General features: G+C 38.2%; 1 protein-coding gene and 1 pseudogene across 1 annotated transcript in view; one reads left to right on the forward strand and one right to left on the reverse strand.

Moving 5' to 3' along the window:
- The window catches only part of LOC132651119 (zinc finger protein 431-like), a gene marked incomplete at its 5' end in the record, with an annotated part of 217,798 nt that overhangs the window by 183,830 nt on the left and 11,433 nt on the right, over window positions 1-22,535 (reverse strand). The window lies entirely within an intron of this gene.
- Window positions 10,496-11,620, forward strand: LOC132651159 (zinc finger protein ZFP2-like; annotated as a pseudogene).

The raw sequence follows: 22,535 nt of genomic DNA on the forward strand, positions 1-22,535 counted from the left end.
TCTGGCTTTTTATTTTTCCATATGAAGCTGGGAATGTTTTTTTCAAATTCCTTAAGGAATTGTATTGATATTTTGATGGGAATATCATTGAATCTGTAGATTGTTTTTGGTACAATAGCAATTTTTACTATGTTGATCCTACTGATCCATGAGCATGAGAGCTATTTCTATATTCTGGTATCTTTTTCAATTTCTTTCTTCACAGACTTGAAGTTATATTTTGTTTTTGTTTTCAATTAGGTTTTTCATTGGCTTGTTGAGGATAACACCAAGATACATTATGTTGTTTTTTTTTCCTAATTCTTTCTCAGTCCATTTGTCTTTTGCATACAGGAGTGCTCCTGATTTTTTTTTTTTTTGAGTTAACTTTATATCCAACCAATTTGCCAAAGTGTTTTTCAACTGTAGGAGTTCCCTACAGTAGAATTTTTGGGGTCATTTTTGTATACTGTCATATCATCTGTGAATAGTGATACTTGACTACTTCCTTATCAAGTTGTGTCCCCTTGATCTCCTTTAGTTGTCTTATTGCCCTAGATAGGACTATGAGTACTGTATTGAAGAGATTGGTAGAGAGTGTGTAGCCTTTTCTTGTTCCTGAGTTCAGTGGAATTGATTTAACTTTCTTTTCATTTAGTCTGATGTTAGCTATGAAGTTTCTTTACACTGTCTTTACTATTTTTAGATCTGTGCCTTTGTCCCCAGTCCCTCCAAGACTTTAAACAAGAATAACTGTTGCATATTGTCAAATGCTTTTTCAGCATCCTGTGTGTTTTTTTTTTCAATTTGTTTATATGGTGGATTACATTGATGGATTCCATATACTTAACCACTCCTGCATGCCTGGGATGAAGCCTACTTGGTCATGGTGGATGATATCTTTGATATGTTCTTGGATTTGGTTTGTGAGTATTTACTGAGTATTTCTGCATCATTGTTCATAAAAGAGATTGGTCTGATGTTCTCTTTCTTTTTGGGGATCTTTGAGGATTTATCAAGTTGACGGTGGTCTTATGAAAGGAGTTTGGTCATGTTGCATCCATTTATGTTTTGTATTATAATTTGAAGAATATCAGTATTCGCTCTTCTTTGAAGGTCTTGTAGAATTCTGCTCTGAAATCATCTGGCCCTTGGCTATTTTTGGTTGGGAGTATTTTGATGGCTCCTTCTATTCCCTTAGGCAGTATAAGACTATTTAATAGCTTTACCTGATGTTGATTAAACTTTGCTGAGTGGAATCTAAAGATAATTGTATATTTCATTTAGATTTTCAAATTTTGTGGCATATAGGCTTTTGACATAAGAGTTAGTGGTTCTTTGGATTTTCTCAGTGTCTGTTATATTTCTTTCTTTCAGATTTTGTTGATTTGGATAGTGTCTTTCTGCCGTTTACTTGGTTTGGCTAAGAGTTTGTCTATGTTTTTTATTTTCTCAAAGAACTAGTTCTTGGTTTCATCGATTCTTTGAATTATTCTCTTTGTTTCTAATTAATTGATTTCAGCCCCGAGTTTGGTTATTCCTAGTGGTCTATTCCTGCTGGGTGTTTCTGATTCTTTTTTCCTGGGGCTTTCAGGTGTGCCAATAAGTTGCTTGTATGGGATGTCTCCAATAGCGTATGAAGGCCTTTAGTGCTATTAAAACTCCTCTTAGGACTGCTTTCATTGCATCCCATGTGAAGTTGAGAATTTTTCTTTCAAGGTTTGTAGTTGTTTCAAGGTTTGAAGTTGTTATATATATATATATATATATATATATATATATATATATATATATATATATTCCCCCTCCCCACTGGCTTGTTGAGGATAACATCAGGATACATTATGTTTTTTTTTCTGTTGTATTTTAATGGAAACTGCATTGAATCTGTAGATAGCTTTTGGTAAGATGTCCATTTTTACTATGTTAATCCTGCTAAGCCATGAGCATGGGAGATAGCTCCATCTTCTGATATCTTCTTCTAATTCTTTCTTTAGAGACTTGAAATTTTTTTTCATACAAGTCTTTGACTTCCTTGGTTAGGGTCACAGCAAGGTACTTTATGTCATTTTTGTTATTGTGAAGGGTGTTGTTTCCCTAATTTCTTTCTCAGTCCTTTTATCTTTTGTATACAGAAGGACTACTGATTTTTTTTTTTTAGTTAATTTTGTATCCAGCCACTTTGCTGAAGGTGTTTATCAGCTGTAGAAGTTTCCTGGTAGAAATTTTGGACTTACTCAGGTGTACTATCATATCATCTGCAAATAGTGATACTTTGACTTCCTCCTTTCCAATTTGTATCTTTTTGATCTCCTTTAATTGTCTTATTGCTTTAGCAAGGACTTCAAGAACTATGTTGAAGAGATATGGAGAGAGTGGTCAGCCTTGCCTTGTCCCTGAATTCAGTGGGATTGCTGTAAGTTTCTCTCCGTTTAGCTTGATGTTGGCTATAGGCTTGCAGTATATTACCTTTACTATGTTTAGGTATGTGCCCTGTATCCCTGATCTCTCCAATACTTTAAACATGAATGGATGCTGGATTTTTTTTTCAAATGCTTTTTCAGCATCTAAGGAGATTATCATGTGTTTTTTTTCTTTCAATTTCTTAATATGGTGGATCATATCGATGGATTTTTGGTTATTGAACCACCCCTGCATACCTAGTATGACGCCTACTTGGTCATAATGGATGCTATCTTTGATATGTTCTTGTATTGGGTTTGCAAAGTATTTTGTTGAGTGTTTTTGCATCAATGTTCATAAGGGAGAATGGCCTGAAATTACCTTTCTTTGTTGGGTCTTTCTGGGTTTAGGTTACAAGGTAACTGTGGCTTCAATGAATGAGTTTTGTAGTGTTCCTTCTGTTTCTCTTTTGTGGAATAGATTGAAGAGAGCTGGAGTTACCTCTTCTTTGAAGGTCTGTTAGATTTCTGCACTGAAACCATCTGGCTCTGAGCTTTTGGGGGATTAGAGATTTTTGATGAATGCTTCTATTTCCTTAGTGGATACAGGACTATTTTATTGATTTACCTGGTCTTGATTAAGCTTTGGTAAGTGGAATCGATCAAGAAAATTGTCCATTTTATTTAGACTTTTCAATTTTTTTGGTATATAGACTGTTGAAGTAAGTCCTAATGATTGTTTAGAGTTCTTCAGTGTCTATTATTTTCTCCTCCTTTTCAATTCTGATTTTGTTAATTTGGATAGTGTCTCTCTGCCTTTTAGTTATTTTGGCTAAGGGTTTGTCTATCTTGATTTTCTCAAAGAACCAGCTCTTGGTTTCATTGATTCTTTGAATTGTTTTATTTGTTTCTAATTTATTGATTTCAGCCCTGAGTTTGATTATTCTACTCTTTTTTGGTGTGTCTGCTTCTTTTTTCTAAGGATTTTAGGTGAGCCATTAAGTTGACTGTATGAGGTGTTATAAATTTCTTTTTGAAGGCACTTAGTGCTATGAACTTTCGTCTTAGCACTGCTTTCATTGTGTCCCAGAAGATTTGTAATGTTGTGTCTTCATTTCCATTGAATTCTAGGAAGACTTTAATTTCTTTATTTATTTCTTCCCTGCCCCAGCTGTAATTTAGTAGTGAGTTCTTCTCTTTCCATGTGTCTGTAGGCTTTTTGCTATTTCTGTTGTTGTTGAGGTCCAGGTTTAGACCACGGTAATAGATAGGATACAAGGGATTATTTCAATCTTCTTGTATAGGTTGAGGCTCACTTTGTGATCAATGATATGGTCTGTTTTGGAAAAGTTTCCATGAGGTGCTGAGAGAAGGTAAATTCTTTTTTCTTTGGGTGTAAGATTCTGTAGATATCTGTTAGGTCCATTTGATACATGACCTCTATTAGAGATATTCTTTGTGTAATTTCTGTTGTTTACCTGTCCTTTGTTGAGAGTGGAGTGTTGAAGTCTCCCAGTAGTAATGTATGGGGATTTGTGTTTGGTTTAGGTTTTATTAATGTTTCTTTTTACAAACGTGGGTACCTTTGTATTTGGGGCATAGATGTTCAGAATTTTGATTTCTTCTTGGTGGAATTTTCCTTTGATGAGTATGAATGATCTTCCTCATGTCTTTTGATTAATTTTGGTTGAAAATCTATTTTATTAGATATTAGAATGGCTACTCCTGCATGTTTCTTGCGTCCATTTGCTTGGACCCTTCCAGCTCTTTACTCTCAGGTAATGTCTATCTTTGTGACTTAGATGTGTTTCTTGTATGCAACAGTTTGTTTGGTCTTGTTTAAGTGTCCATTATGTTAGTCTGTGTCTTTATTGGAGAGTTAAGTCCATTGATGTTGAGGGAAATTAATGACCAGTGGCTGTTAGTTCCTTTTATTTTGATGTTGCTTGTGGTAGTGTTTGTGTGCTTGGTTACTTTTAGTTTTGCTGTAGTGACATTATTTATTTCCTGTGTTTTCCTGAATGTAGTTAGCTTTCCTGGGTTGTAGTTTTCCCTCTAAGAGCTTTTTTACCTCTGGATTTGTGGGTAGGTATTGTTTAAATTTGTTTTTGTCATTAAATATCTTGTTTGCTCCATCTATGATGACTGAAACTTTTGCTGGATATAGTAGCCTGGGTGGACATCTATGTTCTCTTAGGGTCTGCATGATATCTGTTCAGTCCCTTCTGGCTTTCATAGTCTCTATTGAGAAGTCAGGTGTGATTCTGATTCGTTTGCCATTATATGTTACTTCGCCTTTTTCTTTTGCAGCTTTTAGTATTTTTTCTTTGTTCTGTATACTTACTGTTTATTATGTGGTGGGAGGATTTTCTATTCTGCTCTAATTTATTGGTTGTTCTGTAGGCCTCTTGTAGTCTTACAGACCTCTCTTTTAAGTTGGGGAAATTTTCTTCTATGATTTTGTTGAAAATATTTTCTGGGCCTTGGAGGAGGGAATCTTCTTTTTCCTCTATTCCTATTATTTTTAGGTTTTGCTTTTCATGTTGTCTTAGATTTCTTGGATGCTCTGTGTCAGGATTTTTTTAGATTTAACATTTTCTTTGATAGCTACATCTATTTCTTCCATTGTGTCTTCCACACCTAAGATTATTTCTTCCATCTCTCGTAGTCTATTGATTATGCTTACCTCTGTAGTTCCTCTTTTCCTCCTTAAGTTCTTTCTCTCCACAGTTTCCTCACTTGTGTTTTCTTTAATTTTTTCCAATTCTCGTATCAGATCTTGAGCCATTTTATTGATTTCCTTCACTTCTCTGACCGTATTTTTTTCAATTCCTTCAGCTGTTTGTTCAAACAATCCTGTTTCTTTAATATCTTTCAGTGATTTAAGTATTTCCTCTCTAAAGGCCACAAATTATTTGGCTGCAACTTCCTGTATTTCTTTAAGGATGTCCATAATCTGTTTGACTTTATCTTCCTCCATTTCTTTGCAAAAGGCAATAATCTGTTTGACTTTATCGTCATCTAGGTCTTTACGCAGTTTATTTTTTCCTCTATTATCCGGTTCATAAGCACAGATGTAAGGTCATCTTCTTGAATTTCATTTACCCTGGTGTGTCCAGGGCTGCTTGCCCCTGAATAACCGGGTTCTGGAGATGCCATACTGCTCTGCCTTTTTGAGCTTTTACACTTGCCTGTACCCATTTGGCTATCTTAGGTGTTGGGTGTTATTTTCTGGCACTTCCTGGAATCCTGTGGTGGGGATAATCCCCTTGGCAGGAAGATGATTTTTCCTGAAGGAGGCCTCCTTAGCTTTTGGGGTACAGTCACTGAATAGCAGGTATTTCTCAGGAATTGCCAAAACTCACCACAGGCATAGAGACCTGAGCGGTAATTGTGGTCTTTGTTAGTCAAGGGGGCTCTCCTCTCACCCAGAGAAGTCCTGGAGACAGCTGTCCTGCTTCTGGCTTTCTTGCTGTAAATTTAGTAAGCTGTAGCTGTAACCTGGGTACCCCATGGTTTGGTCAGCTTAGTTAGGGATAACTGGTTGTCCCTTGGAGCAGTATCTGGGGGTTGATCTTGGGGATCCAAGGCTTCTGTAGGTCTGAGGTTAGAGCTCTGTGCCCCAGTACCCAAGCAGTAATCCGTGGCAGCTGATCACTGCTCTCCCATGTGCAGCAGGAGGCTAGAGTCTGGAGCCTGTGAATAACCAGAAACTTTTCCAGGGCTAGGTGTCCTGAGGTAGGGCCAGATGTTTTCCCCACCTTTGGGTTTTCTCCCAACATGAAGACCTAATCTGTGGTGTTTGACGTGGTGTGTAGAATGGGTAGGCACTTGCCAGATGGCTACCAAGCTGGTGACTGGGAAAGAACCTGAGAACATTTCCAAGAATGTTCCCATGTGTGGTGGTGGTAGTGTGTGTGGGGGGGAGTTGGCTGAGTGCTCTAAGCTGGGACCTGCTCTTTCCCTGCCTGTGGGGTTTTCTCCAGACAGGGAAACCCATCCTCTAGTGTCCTGGGGCACACAGTTCTGTCTGTGATGGAGAGTAGGGCATGGAGGTCTAGTGACTGGAGGCCCACTCAAGGCTGACAGCTGTGTACCCACCAGTCTGCAGGACCTTTTCCAGGGATAGACTGGGTGACCTGAGGTCAGTCCCACTTTCTTCTTCCCTGTTTTTTTTTTTTTTTTTTTTTTTTTTGCCTGGAGCTCCCAGTCTCTGGTGCCCTGGAGCACACAGTTAGGCCTGGGAAGGTGATCAGGACAAACAGGTGTATCCTTCACCTGGGATATTTTCCGGGCTCTCACTGAGTGACCTGAGAGTGGGACTGAGTGATCCCCACACCACGGAGTTTCCTCTCACCTGGGAAACACGATTGCTGTTGTTTTAGGGCCCAGAGTTCAGTCTTTTAGTTGCTGTACCAACATTGCTGTCCTGTTCCTGTCGTGGTCCTCCTGGCAATGCCATCTTGGATTCCCTCTTCCTCATCCCTTTCAATTAATTTTGGTTGAAAGTCTGTTTTATTAGATATTAGAATAGCTTGCTTCTTGGATCCATTTGCTTGAAAATCTTATTCCTGCTGCAATATCCAAGAAAATTTTCCAGAGATTAGCTGGGTGCTCTGAGGTTGGACCCAATAGTTTCCCTCATCATTGGTTTTCTTCTTACCTAGGAAACACAGTCAGTGGTGTTTGGGGGCCCACAGATCCAACTATTGGTCACTGTGCAGTCTCTGCTACCCAGCTTATCAGAACAGTGTGCAATCAGCCCAGCCATCTGGGATCTATTTTTACTTTTTACTGAATATAAGTATTTTGATTGTATGCATGAATATGCACCTCTTGTGTGCCTAATCCTCACAGTAGTCTGAAGATGTCTTCAGAACTGATGAACTTATAACAATTGAAAGTAGTGGGTCCCATGTAAACACTAACAATTGAGCCCAATTATTTCCAAGAGCAATAAGAGCTCCTCACTGCTGAGCCATCTCTCCTATCTTACGTTGCTCATTTATGATCAACATTTACACTGCTAGTATTTTTGTCTTCTATTTTTACCTGTTTAAACATCCATTCCCTTTTAGTAAGATATCATTGAAGTTACAGTTTAAGCTGGGATAGTGCAGATTTCTGGAAAATAAATATACAACAGGAGTGAATGTATAATTCCTCGTAGAATCTTCAGTAAAGACCTCTGAGTTCTTTCAATATTTTGTTTGTTTGATTGACTTTTAGGGGAGACTCTGTCTTAATATATAGGTCTGGCTGTCCTAGAACTCTTTGAATAGATAATACTGACATCCAGTTCAATAAGATACACCTGTGTCTGCCTCCTGAGTGATGGAATTGAAGGCATGACAGAATACACCCAGCTTGTCCACCATTTTTTGTAGTTAGTAACTGCTAATAAATTTCTCTGATCTGTAATTAGTATTGTTCATCTGTTAATTTCTCTCTCTCTGTGTCTCTGTCTCTATGTCTCTGTCTCTCTGTTTTACACTCTTCTCTCTGTTTGTCTTTGTCCACATAAATTGCCACGTCTATTCCAAAGCTATATCCTCTTCAAAAAGTTCAGATATGATACAGTTAAAACTTGTTATTCTGTTTTCTTCTAAAATGACTTAGTGATATCAATAACACTTATTTTTAATAGAAAAGTTTTAATCTTTATTTTTAATCTATAGACTACATTATTTAGTAAGGAGGATATACAAAACAATGATCAAAAAACAACCATGTGTTCTATTCCTTTTCTTTTGTCTGGTCACTCAGAAATATCATGTTATTGGCTATGATTGTTGTTGCTTGCCACTCACATTATTTTTCTTCATGTATTCACTGTCGTCCACTTTCCCTTCCACAAATATATGAGCCCTCCTCTTCACATACTGATATGCCACATCCCTGAGCCCTGGTCAAAACATAATATTCAGTACCATGATGTCTTTTGACTGATGTTACCCATCTGTTCAGTGACCCCTGATCAACACATCTCATTTGTTGCTATATAAAATATAATGACTGTGTTTTGTCCTTCCACCTTTCTCATGACAGGGTCCTGACCTACTCACCCAAGTAACTGAAGAGGATTCATAGATTGCTCAAGAACCCAACTAATGGCTACTTTATATTCATGTCTTACAAACTGATGAAACACAGGTTTTTGAAGCACGCCTTTGGTTTTTATTTTTATTTTTCAATCTAACCTTTAGGCTTTTTCATCTCCCCTACTTCACATCACGCACAGCACCCAACTATAAAACATTCACACTTCTGTGTCAGAAAATGAATTGAAGATGCAGTAAAATTATATGATTATATTGACAATGACGTATAAATTATATTGTTGCCACTGTTTCTGTTGTACAAATGTATGGCATATTTTAGAATTCAGTGACCTTCAGTGATGTGCATGTGAAATTCAGCCAAGAAGAGTGGGCCTTGCTGGAACCTTCCCAGAAGCAACTCTACAAAGATGTGATGCTAGAGACCTGTGAAAACCTCACTGCTATAGGTAAGACTGCAATTTTTCTTTCACTTTAAAAATAAAGAGACAACTCTTACTTTGTTATTGATCATCTTCTGTAATTCCAATTGAGAATGAGGAGGAATGAGGTAAATAAATCAGGCATGGTTCTAAGGGTCACAGAAGATAGTGATTTAAGTTTTGCCTTAATAATAACATGATATTTCCAATAATATATATTTTCTCGTACTATATTTTAGGCTACAATTGGGATGACCATAATATTGAAGAACATTTTCAAAGTTCTACAAGTAATAAAAGGTAACTTTATGTGCATGTTGATACAGATATAAATCTTAATTTTTAATGTGTCCTGGAAGTTTGGTGTTTTTTGTTTGTTTTTGTTTGTTTGTTTGTTTGTTTGTTTATTGGCTGCTTTTTATTTTCTGTTTTTGAAATAGATTTTTTTTCTGAGTATCTGTGACTTTCTTAGACTTACTAGTTATACCAGCCTGACCTCAAAATCACACAGATCTGCCAGATTCTGCCTCCACAAGTGCTGGGATTGAAGGCATGTACCAGCACACATGGCTGTGTCCTGGAAGTTTTAAAGAAAAGCAACAGTATAAGAACAGCACTGCTTTAAGTGTACTGATGATCATTAAAATTTCATAATTCCATGTACTTCAATGTCAGGCATCTGATTTGTGTTTACAAGGCACTCCTCTAAGATAGAAGAAAATAAAATAGTATTGTAACAAAAATACCATTTGAATCATATGGACATTACAGCTACTGACTTGAACTGCCAATCTGTTTAGTCTCATTCTATCTACTCAGATATTGTAAAGGTATACACACTGAATTGGTGATCAGTATGTGTCCAAAACCTTCTAATAAGCAAAAATTTCATATTAGAACCAGTGTTACTCATTTTCATGCAGTAACATTGTAAAGTTTAGTGAAAGGAGCAGCTTATGAGAATCAAGAATATTGTTTTGGAGAAACCTTAGTCCCTATATGACATGTCTATGATGAACAAAAAACAAACTGTGTTAATTCAATATGGGAATCTTTATTATATTTGTAAATTAAACTGGTATATCATATGTAAAAATGATTCAAGACATGAGCATAGGGATATTGAAAGAAGCAGTGTCCCTGTCTTTCTCCAAGAACAATTGATTTGGTAGTGGTCCCCACTGTGAGTAAATTTTCTGAATATGATAAATGGTTACTGTTAATTGGTTTTGCAACTTCACTGAGAATTCATCAGCAAACTCATATTGCTGAAAATACCTATGAATACTAGGAATTTGGAACTTCTGCTTCTCTTGGCTCACTTTGAAAATGAAGTATCATTCATACAGTACAAAAATTTGTGAATGGGATTGGTGTGGTGAAACTCTGAATTCTTACAATACTCTTCATATATAGGAGAAAACCTCTTATAGAAAAATGATGCTATAAAAGAGATCCACATAACAAATTCCCTTACCATCACAGGGATCTTCAAAAATAACCATAATGGAGGGGAATACCGTGAATGTAAATAAAGTGATAAAACTTTAAAATTTGATTCTTCTTTACCATTAGACCAAATTATGAAATTAATTCATGTAGATAAATATATTTATTAGTGTAATGAAATGACTGTGGTAAATCTTTCACATGTGCCAATTTTCTTTGCAGGCATGAAAGCAGTCATACTGGAGAGAAACCCTTTAAATGCACTCTATGTGGGAAAGCCTTCCCCTATATCAGTGTACTCATATGGCATAAAAGAGCACACACTGGAGAGAAGCCTTACAAATGTAATCAATGTGGTAAAGCCTTTGCAATAAGCAGTCAGCTAATACGGCATAAAAGAACACATACTGGAGAGAAACCTTATGAATGTAACCAGTGTGGTAAAGCCTTTGCAGAAAACAGTCATCTCATAAGCCATAAAAGAACACACACTGGAGAGAAACCTTATGAATGTAACCAGTGTGGTAAAGCCTTTGCACAAAACAGTCATCTCATAAGCCGTAAAAGAACACACACTGGAGAGAAGCCTTACAAATGTAATCAATGTGGTAAAGCCTTTGCAAAAAGCAGTCATCTCATGAGCCATAAAAGAACACACACTGGAGAGAAACCTTATGAATGTAACCAGTGTGGTAAAGCCTTTGCACAAAACAGTCATCTCATAAGCCATAAAAGAACACACACTGGAGAGAAACCTTTTGAATGTAACGAGTGTGGTAAAGCCTTTGCAGAAAACAGTCATCTCATAAGACATAAAACAATACACACTGGAGAGAAACCTTATGAATGTAACCAGTGTGGTAAAGCCTTTGCACAAAACAGTCATCTCATAAGCCATAAAAGAACACACACTGGAGAGAAACCTTATGAATGTAACCAGTGTGGTAAAGCCTTTGCACGAAACAGTCATCTCATAAGACATAAAACAACACACACTGGAGAGAAACCTTATGAATGTAACCAGTGTGGTAAATCCTTTGCACAAAACAGTACTCTCTTAAGCCATAAAAGAACACACAGCAAAGAGAAACCTTATGAATGTAACCAGTGTGGTAAAACCTTTGCAGAAAACAGTAATCTCATAAGACATAAAAGAACACATACTGGAAAGAAACCTTACGAATATACCTAACGTGATAAAGCCTTTGCACAGCAGAGTAGTCTCCGAAAATAGGAAAAGACACACAGTGGAGTGAAGCCTTCTGAGTATAATTAGTGTTATAAAGCCTTTGCATGTAACAATCATCTCCTAAGACAACAACACATATGAATATAACTATGTGGCAAAGCCTTTGCACATAACATCTCTTAATATATAAAATAACACATACTGGAAAGATGTCTGACTGTAACCAATGTGAAAAAACTTTTGGACTGCAGAATAATCTCCACACTTATGAATGAAATCCTAATGGACAGAAAGCCTGTGAGTGCTTTTAACATGGTGAAACCATTCCACATTTGTATAATCTTCATCATCATGAAAGGATTCATAATAGAGGAAAAACTTATGAATGTGTTAAAAGGGTGATGCCTTGCACAAATCTAGAGTCATCATCATCATAAAAGTATTCTTACTGGAGAGCAATTCTGAGAGTATAAGCAAGGTGGAAAGGCCTTTATGTACTTTGGTCCACTGAGATGCAACAGAACTGTAAAACTAGCTCAATGGAAAGACCTCCCTTTTCTGAAGGGGAAAGGTAATAGGGGGCAATAGGAACAGAGGGTAGTCATGGGGCAGAGAAAGGAGGGGGATTACAATTGGAATTTAAAGTAAATAAACTTATTTTTAAAAAGAATACAATGAATGGTGAATATCAATTACATGCAACAGTACTATATAATAAGGTGTTTACGGAAGACTTTTTGATAGTCCTGTTTCTCAACCTTTACTATTTTCAATTGCCTCAGTTTACACAAGAAACTTTTAGTCCAGTGGATGAATATGTAGGGAATGGTGAACTAACACCAGCCAGGAAGTTCTCTGAGAGTATCACAACAGTGGCAGCCTGTAGAAGTTTCTTTGTGTACACATACCTATTGTTCCAGGGGTTCTATTGAAAACCATCACAACCCAGACTGAATTTTGAGATGTGAGGGACGAGGCTTTCTCTTTCATGTATGACCCTGCTGCTGGCCTAGTTGTATAACCATGGCAAGGGTGAGTTTTCTCTGCCTGACTTCATCTGGAGAGTGTCTTTAGACATAGATGCCACCAACCAAAATTCATACATGGCCTTTGACACAGATCTCTGATAACTCCCCTCCCTTCAAATATAGGATAATCAGGTTCCATGTTCTTTTTCACATGATAGGAATGTGCTGTTTAATGCAAATCAAGCATCCTTGAAGTGCCCTGTTTTAAACAATTATCTACACCTATCCTTAGACCATCCCAGTTACTCCCCAAGGGGTACATACCCTCTGTTTTCTAGAGTTAAAGTTGAACTTACTTTCTGAGGTGGTTCCCTGAGTGTTCTGATCACTGTTATGCTTAGGTGGCTTCCAAGTTTTATACCTCATCTTCTGGGGCTCCTTCCTTCCTGGGCTGGTGGAAAATAGCCTCCAGGCAGCAAGAGAACCACGTTCTCAGAAATGCTTGTGAAAAAAATGTTTCACACTTCATAGCATTTCAAATTTCACATGTTTCTTGATGTGAGATGGTAAATCAAACAGTGTCTTGGGGGTGGGACTCTCTAAACTGAGTTATACCTATTGTTTATTTCACAGTAAGCTTACAGGCAAGCTTCATAGTATGAAGTCTTCTGAGTTGAGCACAGTGGCCTATGCAGAAGTAATAAGAGCAGAAATTTTATTTCCCTCATTTTAATAGCTGAGTAGTGTTCTGATAATGTGTGGATGGATGGGAGAGGGGGGGACTCCTCCTTTGAGAGGATTAGGGGAAAGGGTTTGGGGGAACGAGGGAAGGAGTATGGGACCAGTAGGAGTTGAGGAAGTGGCCTTTAAAAAGGGGTATATAATGAATAAATTTTGAAAAAATAAAAATGATTAATAAAATACAAATTAATTAGAAAAACCAAACCTGACAGCAAAAATTTGAGTCCAGTCTGGGTACCCGCCCTCCCTCAAAGAAAAGAAAGATGATATAAAGAAAGCAAAGAACAATAGAATCTTTGTCTTTGCCACCTTTCTTCCTTGTGAGCTCATTTTTTAATCATTACCTAATGGAGACCCATTCCACAACTCCCCTTCCAGTAGCACCTTCCCTCCCTTTTCCCCCTATCTTCTTCCCCTGTTCCACTGAAAGGGGGAGTGCTCTCCACCATTACCATCTTCCCCTACCTTCTTAACATCCATAAGGAGGACATGGAACCTCTTTGTCTGGGGCCTGGCAAGGCTACATCACTGGGGGTGAGTAATCAAGGAGCAAGCAACTGAGAAATTTTTTTGAGAAGTGTTTTATTATTTTATTATTACTACTACTACTATTATTATTGTTGTTGTTGTTTATTAATTACATTTTATTAACTCTGTAATAAAAATCAATAAAATAATCAATAATAAATAAATAAATAATAAATTCTATGGAACTGAGAATTTATTTAAAAAAAAAAGAAAAGACAGCCCAATAATCTACCTTAGACACATCTTTAAAATGACATAATATCTTCCACAAGCAAAACAACATACATTTTACTTTTTTTGGGCCACTAGAGAAAGAGAGTGGCCCTTCCGAAAAGTAAAGCTTGAACACTTTAACAGCCTTGAGTTTATTACTTTCATATTTCTATATCTGAGATTTTATTTAGTCTTCCCATGTCATCCCGAGCGAGGTATCCCAGAAGCAGAAAGACAGGCCTCGTAGAGACTCACTTATAAGGAACTTTGAGTCATATCATGCAGAATGAACATGTGAAAATTTGCAGAACAAGAAGGAGGACCTTCGGGAAACCGCTCAGTCCTCACCCAGAAAGCCAATGTGATGTACACGGGTGGGGGGGGGAGCAGGATAAGAAGTGAAAGGACAGGGACCTACCAGAGAGGGCCTCCGAGAGCCTCTGTCTAACAGGGTAGCTAAGCAGATGCTGAGACTCGCAACTTTGGTCAGAGCACAGGGAATCTTATGAAAGAAGGGGGAGCTGGGAAGACCTGGAGGGGACAGGAGCTCCACAAAGAGAGCGACAGATCAAAAATTCTGGGCCCAGGGTTTCTTTCAAGGAGTGATACTCCAACCAAGGACCATTCGTGGAGATACCTAAACCCCATACTCAGATGGAGCCCGTGGCAGCTCAGCCTCCAAGTCAACACCCTAGTAAGGGGAGCAGGGGCCATCTCTGCTATGAACTCTTTGATTACCTCCCCCTGAAGCAGAGTGCAGTGCTAGCAGGCCACAGAGCAAGACAAGGCAGCCAGTCCTGATGAGACCTGATAGGCTAGGGTCAGATGGAAGGAGGGGAGGATCTCCCTATCAGTTGTCTTGAGGAAGGGTATAGGAGAAGATGAGGAAAGGAGGGTTTTGGGGGAGATGAGGGATGGGGCTACAGATAGCATACAAAGTGAATAAATTGTAATAATAAAAATAAATTAAAAATTCATAACGAAATATTTTAATAAAACAATAATATATTTTCACTTAAATAACAGATTCACTAATAAAATTATTATAAGCAAACATGTTGATCACATTTGAGTGAACAGACAATAATATGGAAAATAAAAAGGGAATTTCATTAATAAATAAATAATGTGTCTTGAGAGATGGCTCCTCATTTAAGAACTCTGGCAGTTCATGTAAAGGATTTTGATCACTCAGTCAGAGGCTCAGAATTTCCCGAAAGCAGTGCATGCCTGTGGTTGGTGCAAGGGCATACAACCAGGGACACACAAGAAAACATTAATTAAACACTCATACACATGTAGGAAGACTAAATAAATTCTCAATGGTATAAATATGAAAGTAATAAACTCAAAGCTGTGATAATGTTCAAGCTTTTAAATTTTTTTTTTCAGTATAATGGCCCAAAGAGTAAAATGTCTGGTTTTTTGTTTGTTTGTTTGTTTTTGGCTTGTGGAAGATATTATGTTATTTTCATGATTTCTAAAGTAAATTTTTTGGGGTGATATATATATATATATATATATATATATATATATATATATATATATTGGTAAAGAAATTCTCCATTGCCTGCTCTTTAATTACTCACCCCTTGGGATGCCGCCATGGAGGAAGAGGATCCATGCACTCCTGATGGGACTTAACAAGCTATGTGAGATGGCAATGGTGAAGCAATCCCCCTTTACCTGCACTAGGAAAAGGGGAGAGGAGTAAGAAAGAGGGATGGTGTGACTGGGGGGATTGGAGGAAGGGGGTTTCAATCAGGCTATATAACAAGAAATTGTGAAAAAAAATTAAGAACTAAAATCAAATCAAATCACTGATAAGACTTCCACAGTCTTGAATTCTCTTACCAGCATGGGCATAGTATCTCGCTACTTTGTGTAAGAACAATTTCAGAAGATCCATTGCCTATTTCTGGCCCCTGCAGACAATAGGCATGCATGTCATGCACAGACATACACGTGGGAAAACACGAAAACACATAAAAATAGTAAAACTGTTTAAATGTTTCCAAGACTGCTATGAGTTGCCCCATTCTGAACACTATGAACACTTCTGGGGGGAAAAAATCAAAGGTGGTTTGAAAACCATGTTACCTATGAAATAATTCATTATGTAAAAATCCCAATGCAGAAATACCTCAACAAATAAAAACCACAATTTTTCTTTAATTATAATTATTTATTTTTTTAAATTTAGAATTAATTATTTATTTACAATTTATTTATTTTATTTATAATTATTCAATTATCATTATTTTTATTTTATTTTTTATTAATTTCATTTTACTCACTTTGTATCCCCCCCGTGGTTCCCTCCCTCCTCCTGTCCCAATCCCTCCCTTCCTCCACCCTCTGCATGCATGCCCTTCCCCAAGTCCACTGATAGGGGAGGACTTCTTTTCCTTCCTTCTGATCTTAGTCAATTAAGTCTCATCAGGAGTGGCTGCCTTGTCCTCTTCTGTGGCCTGAAAATGCTAATTCCCCCTCCGAGGGAGGTAATTAAAGAGAAGGCCAATCAGTTCATGTCAGAGACAGTCCCTGTTCCTATCACAATGGAACCCACTTGGATACTGAACTGCCATGGACTACGTATGTGCAGAGGTCTTAGGTTATCACCATGCAGAGTCCTTGGTTGGAGTAACAATCTCAGGAAAGACCCCTGTGCTCAGATTTTTTGGTTCTGTTGCTCTCCTTGTGGGATTCCTGTCCTCTCCAGATCTTACTGTTTCCTGTTTCTTTGATAAGATTCCCTGCGCTCTACCCAAAGGTTGCCCATAAGTCTCAGGATCTGCATTGATATTCTGCAGGGCAGAGCCTTTCAGAGGTCCTCTGTGTCAGGCTCCTGACTTGATCCCTCTTTTCTCCTTCTTCTGATGTCCATCGTCTTTCCTTTTCTGGATAGGAATTGAGCATTTTAGCAAGAGTCCTCCCTCTTGATTAGTTTCTTTAGGTATACAGATTTTAAACTTGTACAACCACTCTGGAAATCAATCTGGCACTTTCTCACACAACTAGGAATAGCACTTCGTCAAGATCCACCTATACCACTCCTAGACATATACCCAAAAGGGGCTCAAGTACACAATAAGGACATTTACTCAACCATGTTTGTAGCAGCCTTATTTGTAATAGCCAGAAGCTGGAAACAGCCCAGATGCCCCTCAGTGGAGGAATGGATGCACAAATTGTGGTATGTCTACACAATGGAATATTACTCAGCAAAAAAAAAACAAGGAAATCATGAAATTTGCAGGTAAATGGTGGAACCTGGAAAGGATCATCCCGAGTGAGCTATCTCAGAAGCAGAAAGATGCACACTGTATATACTCACTCACATAGACATATAAAAGAGGATAAACCTACTAAAATTGGTACAGAACTTTTGATTCATCAAGATAGAGAGTAGAATACTTTTTCAAGTTTGCTAATTACATACAGACTAGACATTGTGAATGTCATTTATACCTGATAGTAGATAGTTTATTGATGTTAGAGGGAGAAGTCTTTCATTTAGCCAAAAGGGGAAATGTTGCAGGGTATTTGATCCCATTATGAACCCCAAAATTGTGAATGGTAAAACACTGTTTATTGATCAGTGTGATTGAGCCCTATCACACACCTACAATCCAAGAAATTTTTGTTTATTGTAAACAGGTGATTATGGTATGGTTCAACCAGCTCTAGCAGACACCTTTAATCCAAGAACTTTCTGGACACAAGATTTGCTAAAGTTAACCCTAGGTCAAGAATTGAAGCCAGAAACATGCTTACAGACATTAAAGAGCAGGAGGGACTTTGAGTTGAGGGGTATTTAAGACAGTGTGGAAAGGCTTATCTCAGACTTTTGCTTTAGCTTTAGCTTAAGCTTCAGCTCCTTAGCACCCTGGGATTTCTAGGAAGCCTTTGGCCTCAAGATTTTTGGCTTTTTTTCTCCTGGGCATGAGTTGAGCTAGTGAACATTTTTTTTCTCCATTTGGACTGAAGCTGATAAGGAAGGCCAGATGGGTGCTTTATCTGCATCTCTGAGCTAGAAGCTTTTCTCTGCAGCATCTGGCTCCTGAATCTTTATTAGTAAAATAGAATGGTTGGAATTTTCATTTTTGTTTATAACAACATTTGCCTTTCAAAACGTTCACCCAACAGTCTGCCTGAACTGTCACAGCATTAAAAATTCATCTAATCGTGGTAATTCCAGGACCAGAAAATGTTTTTATGTACAATAAATCATGATGTTCACAATTTCTTGTAAATATTAACATTTCTTCTTTCCGGCTGCTTGCTGGGGACTGGGTTTCCAGCCTGGTCAGCTTAGGAGGGTTCAATGTCTCTACAGGAAAATGAAAAGTTTCTTCCCCCTTGGGTGAGAGACTAGAAGTGTTCAGTGAATAAAAAAGAAATATAAAAGAAATGAACCTGATGGGTACTAGGTATGGGGGAGGAGTAAGTTATTTCAGATCTGAGGAAGAGTATAGACAGAGCAGGGACACCTGGGAAAATCCAAAGTGGACATGACCCTGGGCCATGTGAATAATTTAAAAATAAAAACACACAAAGAAACAAAGAAAGAAAGAAACATGCCTGAGGTCGTTTTCCCACTCAAGTAGATCTCTGTCCTCAGCTCCAACCTGAGCCCTCAGAAATGAGTAAAGAAATTAACCTTTTTTGTTTACATCTCAGGAAGCTGTTTTTTGAGACACAGTTTTTTTCTGTATGGCTTTGACTGATCTGGACATGCTTTCTAGACCAAGCAGGCCTTAAATTCACATAGATCCACCCCCTTTGCCAGCCAGAGGGCTGGTATTAAAGGCATGTGCCAATATGCCAGGATTTGATATTTTCTTTTAATTTCATTTCATTTAACTTAATGTGCTTTTTTTGAGACATGGTGTCTCTGTGCATTGTTGCCTGTCCAGGATTCTCTCTGTAAATCAGTTTAACCTTGAACTCACAGAGACCCACCTTCTTCAGCCTCTCAAGTGCTGAGACTAAGGATGTGTGCCACCATGCCTGGCAAGACTTTCTTATAACATAGTTTAAGTCACACTCTGTTATTTCAGACAACTCTAGATATGTGGGTGTGAAGGACCCTGTTTTATTAGACTCTGTTCCCTTGCATGTCCTAGACTTGATTTGTAGACCAGGGTGACATTGAACTCATGCAGATCAGCATAGTTGTGCCTCCCAGAGAGCTGGCATTACAGACATGTGCCACCATGCCTGGCTCAGATTTTATATATATGATTAAAACAAAATATGTATTGATATATATTAAATATATAATATATTAACTACATTATATATTTATCAAACATTAACTCATATTAATACATTCAATAACTTTATATTTAATAAATATATTAAAGATGTATTTAAATATATATTAAAATTTATATGCATGAATTTATATACATGAATGATTTTGTATTTTGAGACAGAGTTTCTCTGTTTTAGCCCTGGCTAACTTGGACTAAATTTGTAGACCAGGCTGATATTGAACTCACTGAGATTGGCCTGCTTCTGCCTGCTAGACTGCTGGGAATAAAGGCCTGTGCCACCAAACCCAGCGCAAATGTTCTGTTTTAATCTTATTTTCTGATTTGATTTTTAAGACTGGGTTTCTCTGTGTAGGCCTGACTGTCCTGGACTGTCTTTGCCAACCAGGCTTACATTGAAATCACAAGGATCATCCTGTGTCTGCATCCCATGTGCCTGGATTAAAGGCTATTGCAAGCTTGTCTGGCAAGACCTTAGATTTACCAACACAGGGACCAGGGGAAAGGCTGTGTTGGCTGTATGCCACTGAGGCCTGCAGTAGCGTGAAGAGGCTTCCCCAGCCTACTTCCAGGCTTTTTGCCATGCCACCCATGAGCAAAGCTGAGGGACCCCGGCACGTGATTTAGGGACTAGCCCGCAGGGGCTTTATAGGCAGCACAAGGGACAGGATTCATGAGGGAGACAGGGTGGGGGACTCAGATATTTGACTGCAAGCAATCCCTCCCCTGTCCACCGACATCTGTCAGTCCGTCTGCCTGGAGTCCCCTAACACCTCGTGCGTGGGGCAGAACCGCAGAAGGCGGGGGGTGACTAAATAGAGATGCACAATCCTGCACTCCCACACTGCTGCCTGCATCCTGGGGAGATTGGTCCAACCCGCCTGAGCTCAGGTTGGGCATCATGACCTTGTTTAGGGTGTTCTGGCGCCCTCTGCTGGCCAGCGGTGTGTGAGCAGGCAGGACACTAAATAATGCTTGGTGTGCTGGAGGCTTAGTAGGTAAGGTGCTCTGTGCTCAGTGGTAAGCTCTGTGAATAAGGCTTCCTCTGCTGACATGAAGGCATATATGCATGGGCCAAGAAAAAAAGGAAGAGGTGGAGAAGGAAGAAAGAAGGAAGAAAGATCAATCTATGTGTGTGTCTGTTTTCGGAAAAAATCCCAGCTAATTGATACTTGGGTACTAGTTGGTGTTGATTTGCTGGACTTGAACCAAAATACACAGGCAAATATACAGGTAGTCTATAGTGATATAAATAATTGATGTGTTTTCCTTATGGCAAAATATTTTCAACCAGAAGGAAGGTGTGGAACGTGGCCAAGCAACACATTATATTTAGAGTCTATCAAATAAGAATGATTTTATAAACTTTTTCAGAGGAATCTTCTCATGTTAAAAGAAAAGAGCCATCCCTGGCTTAAAGCATTTTCTCGAGGCACCTACATCCCCCAGTACCCAGGAGATTCTTCCATAAATTCTGGATTGACAACTTTGATTGCTCACCTGCTTTGCTATGTGGAAATCATAAACCATACACAGCAAACATTTCAATACAGATTAAATCAGAAGAAAATGATGGGATGACCAAGTCTGAGCCCAGCTATTCCATATGAAATGTAGTGTAGGCAGTGGCCCATGCCCTCTAGAAAATGCTGTTGAGCAAAACTGAAACGGGATCTAAAGAAGACACAAACAAGGGTGAGAGTCTACCATGGCAGGTAAGCCTCACTCATCAGCAAGAGAAGCTTCACAATCTTACATCATTTGTAAGTAATTTACTGTGGTCAAGACAGTAAAACATTTTCATCTTATAATTAAAAATATGAGTTAAAATGGAAAAGGGTTCTGTCACAGTTTATGTATATATGTCTGTAATTATCTTACATGATTTTGGAACTGAAAGCACTGATTAAAGACAATAAATTTGCATATACTTCAAAAAACAAGCAGTTTATATTTCAAAATACATGTATATATAACACATGAAGTAACAATGAAGAAAGAAGCCATGGATTTGAAGGTGAGCATGGGGCAGTGTGTGGGAAGGCCTGGAGAAAGAAAAGGGAAGAAAGAAATTTCACGATGAAATTTTAGCCTCAAAATAATTGATAATTGTTAATATCCAGAATTGAATACCCAGCTTGGAAAGACTGAAGCATGTGAATTCAGGGTCAGGGACTGATATTTGTCTCTTTTTGTATATCTAAACTTGATTTGGGCATCTTGATGAAGTCAAAAGCAGTTTTATTTAGGTATTAATCCCCAGTCTCCTTACTTGGAGCCTAGTGCTTTACCAATTGAGCCACTTAAGGCTTTCTGGTCACTCTGACAACAAAGTCACTCTTTCCCTAATGTTTTTATTGCTTAACAACAGGTGGTCTTAATTAGACTGACAAAGAATTCCAGGCTTGTTTACCCCGAGATACTCTTCAGGCTACTATGGGCTCAGTGGCAATCATCTTTCCTGTCTCTGAGGCAGGCTCAGAGGTCTGGTAGAGTTTTAGGGTCCCATTAACCCTCCATGATCTAAAGAGAAATGGATAGAAAAGATAGAGGTCACAGGCACACACACTCACTGAAAAAAGTGGGTGAAACAAGAAATTTTACTAACAAAGTCCTACAAGCTTACTTATGATGATGATGCTGATTTCAGCTAGCATGTCCTCTGCAGGAACTGTAGCAAGTTCAAGCTTCCCTTTAAGAAAACATCTTCCCTGACCAGCTGTTGTGGCCTGTTCTCCCATACATACATGTAGACAAATGATCAGATATATAAATCTGTATATATTTGCACATATTCCATGGACGATGAAAAAGGAACTCCTTATAGCCAGATAATTGACATACACTCATGTAAAATATACCAAAAAAACAGACTGACCTACTTCATGCAAAAACATCAATATACATATTTATATATTTACATCACATGGGTGAAGCAAATTCCAGTGGGCTTCATAGTTTTTACATTTCTGAGACAAAGGAATTACTACACAGTGAGAGACCAAAGAATCAAAATTTAGGTTTTATTTTTTAATTTTTTGGGGAGGGGCTTTGGTTTAAAGTTTAAAGCATAAGACTGAAGAAAGACCAGACAGGTGTATACATGTCCAGCCACCTTCAGGGGTGAACTAGCCCTACCACATTCTTTTCTTGCCCAGTAGAGATATAGTTGCTAGGTTACCAGACCAGATTTTCAGACCAGAACCATTTAGTGTCTTAGCATGTAAAGTAAAACAATCATTTCAAAAGTAAATTTCCCTTACACAGTCATGTAACTCCAAGGCATGTAACTCACTGCCTATGGCT

This window comes from Meriones unguiculatus, assembly GCF_030254825.1.
Source record: "Meriones unguiculatus strain TT.TT164.6M chromosome 13 unlocalized genomic scaffold, Bangor_MerUng_6.1 Chr13_unordered_Scaffold_40, whole genome shotgun sequence".
Classification (NCBI taxonomy): domain Eukaryota; kingdom Metazoa; phylum Chordata; class Mammalia; order Rodentia; family Muridae; genus Meriones; species Meriones unguiculatus.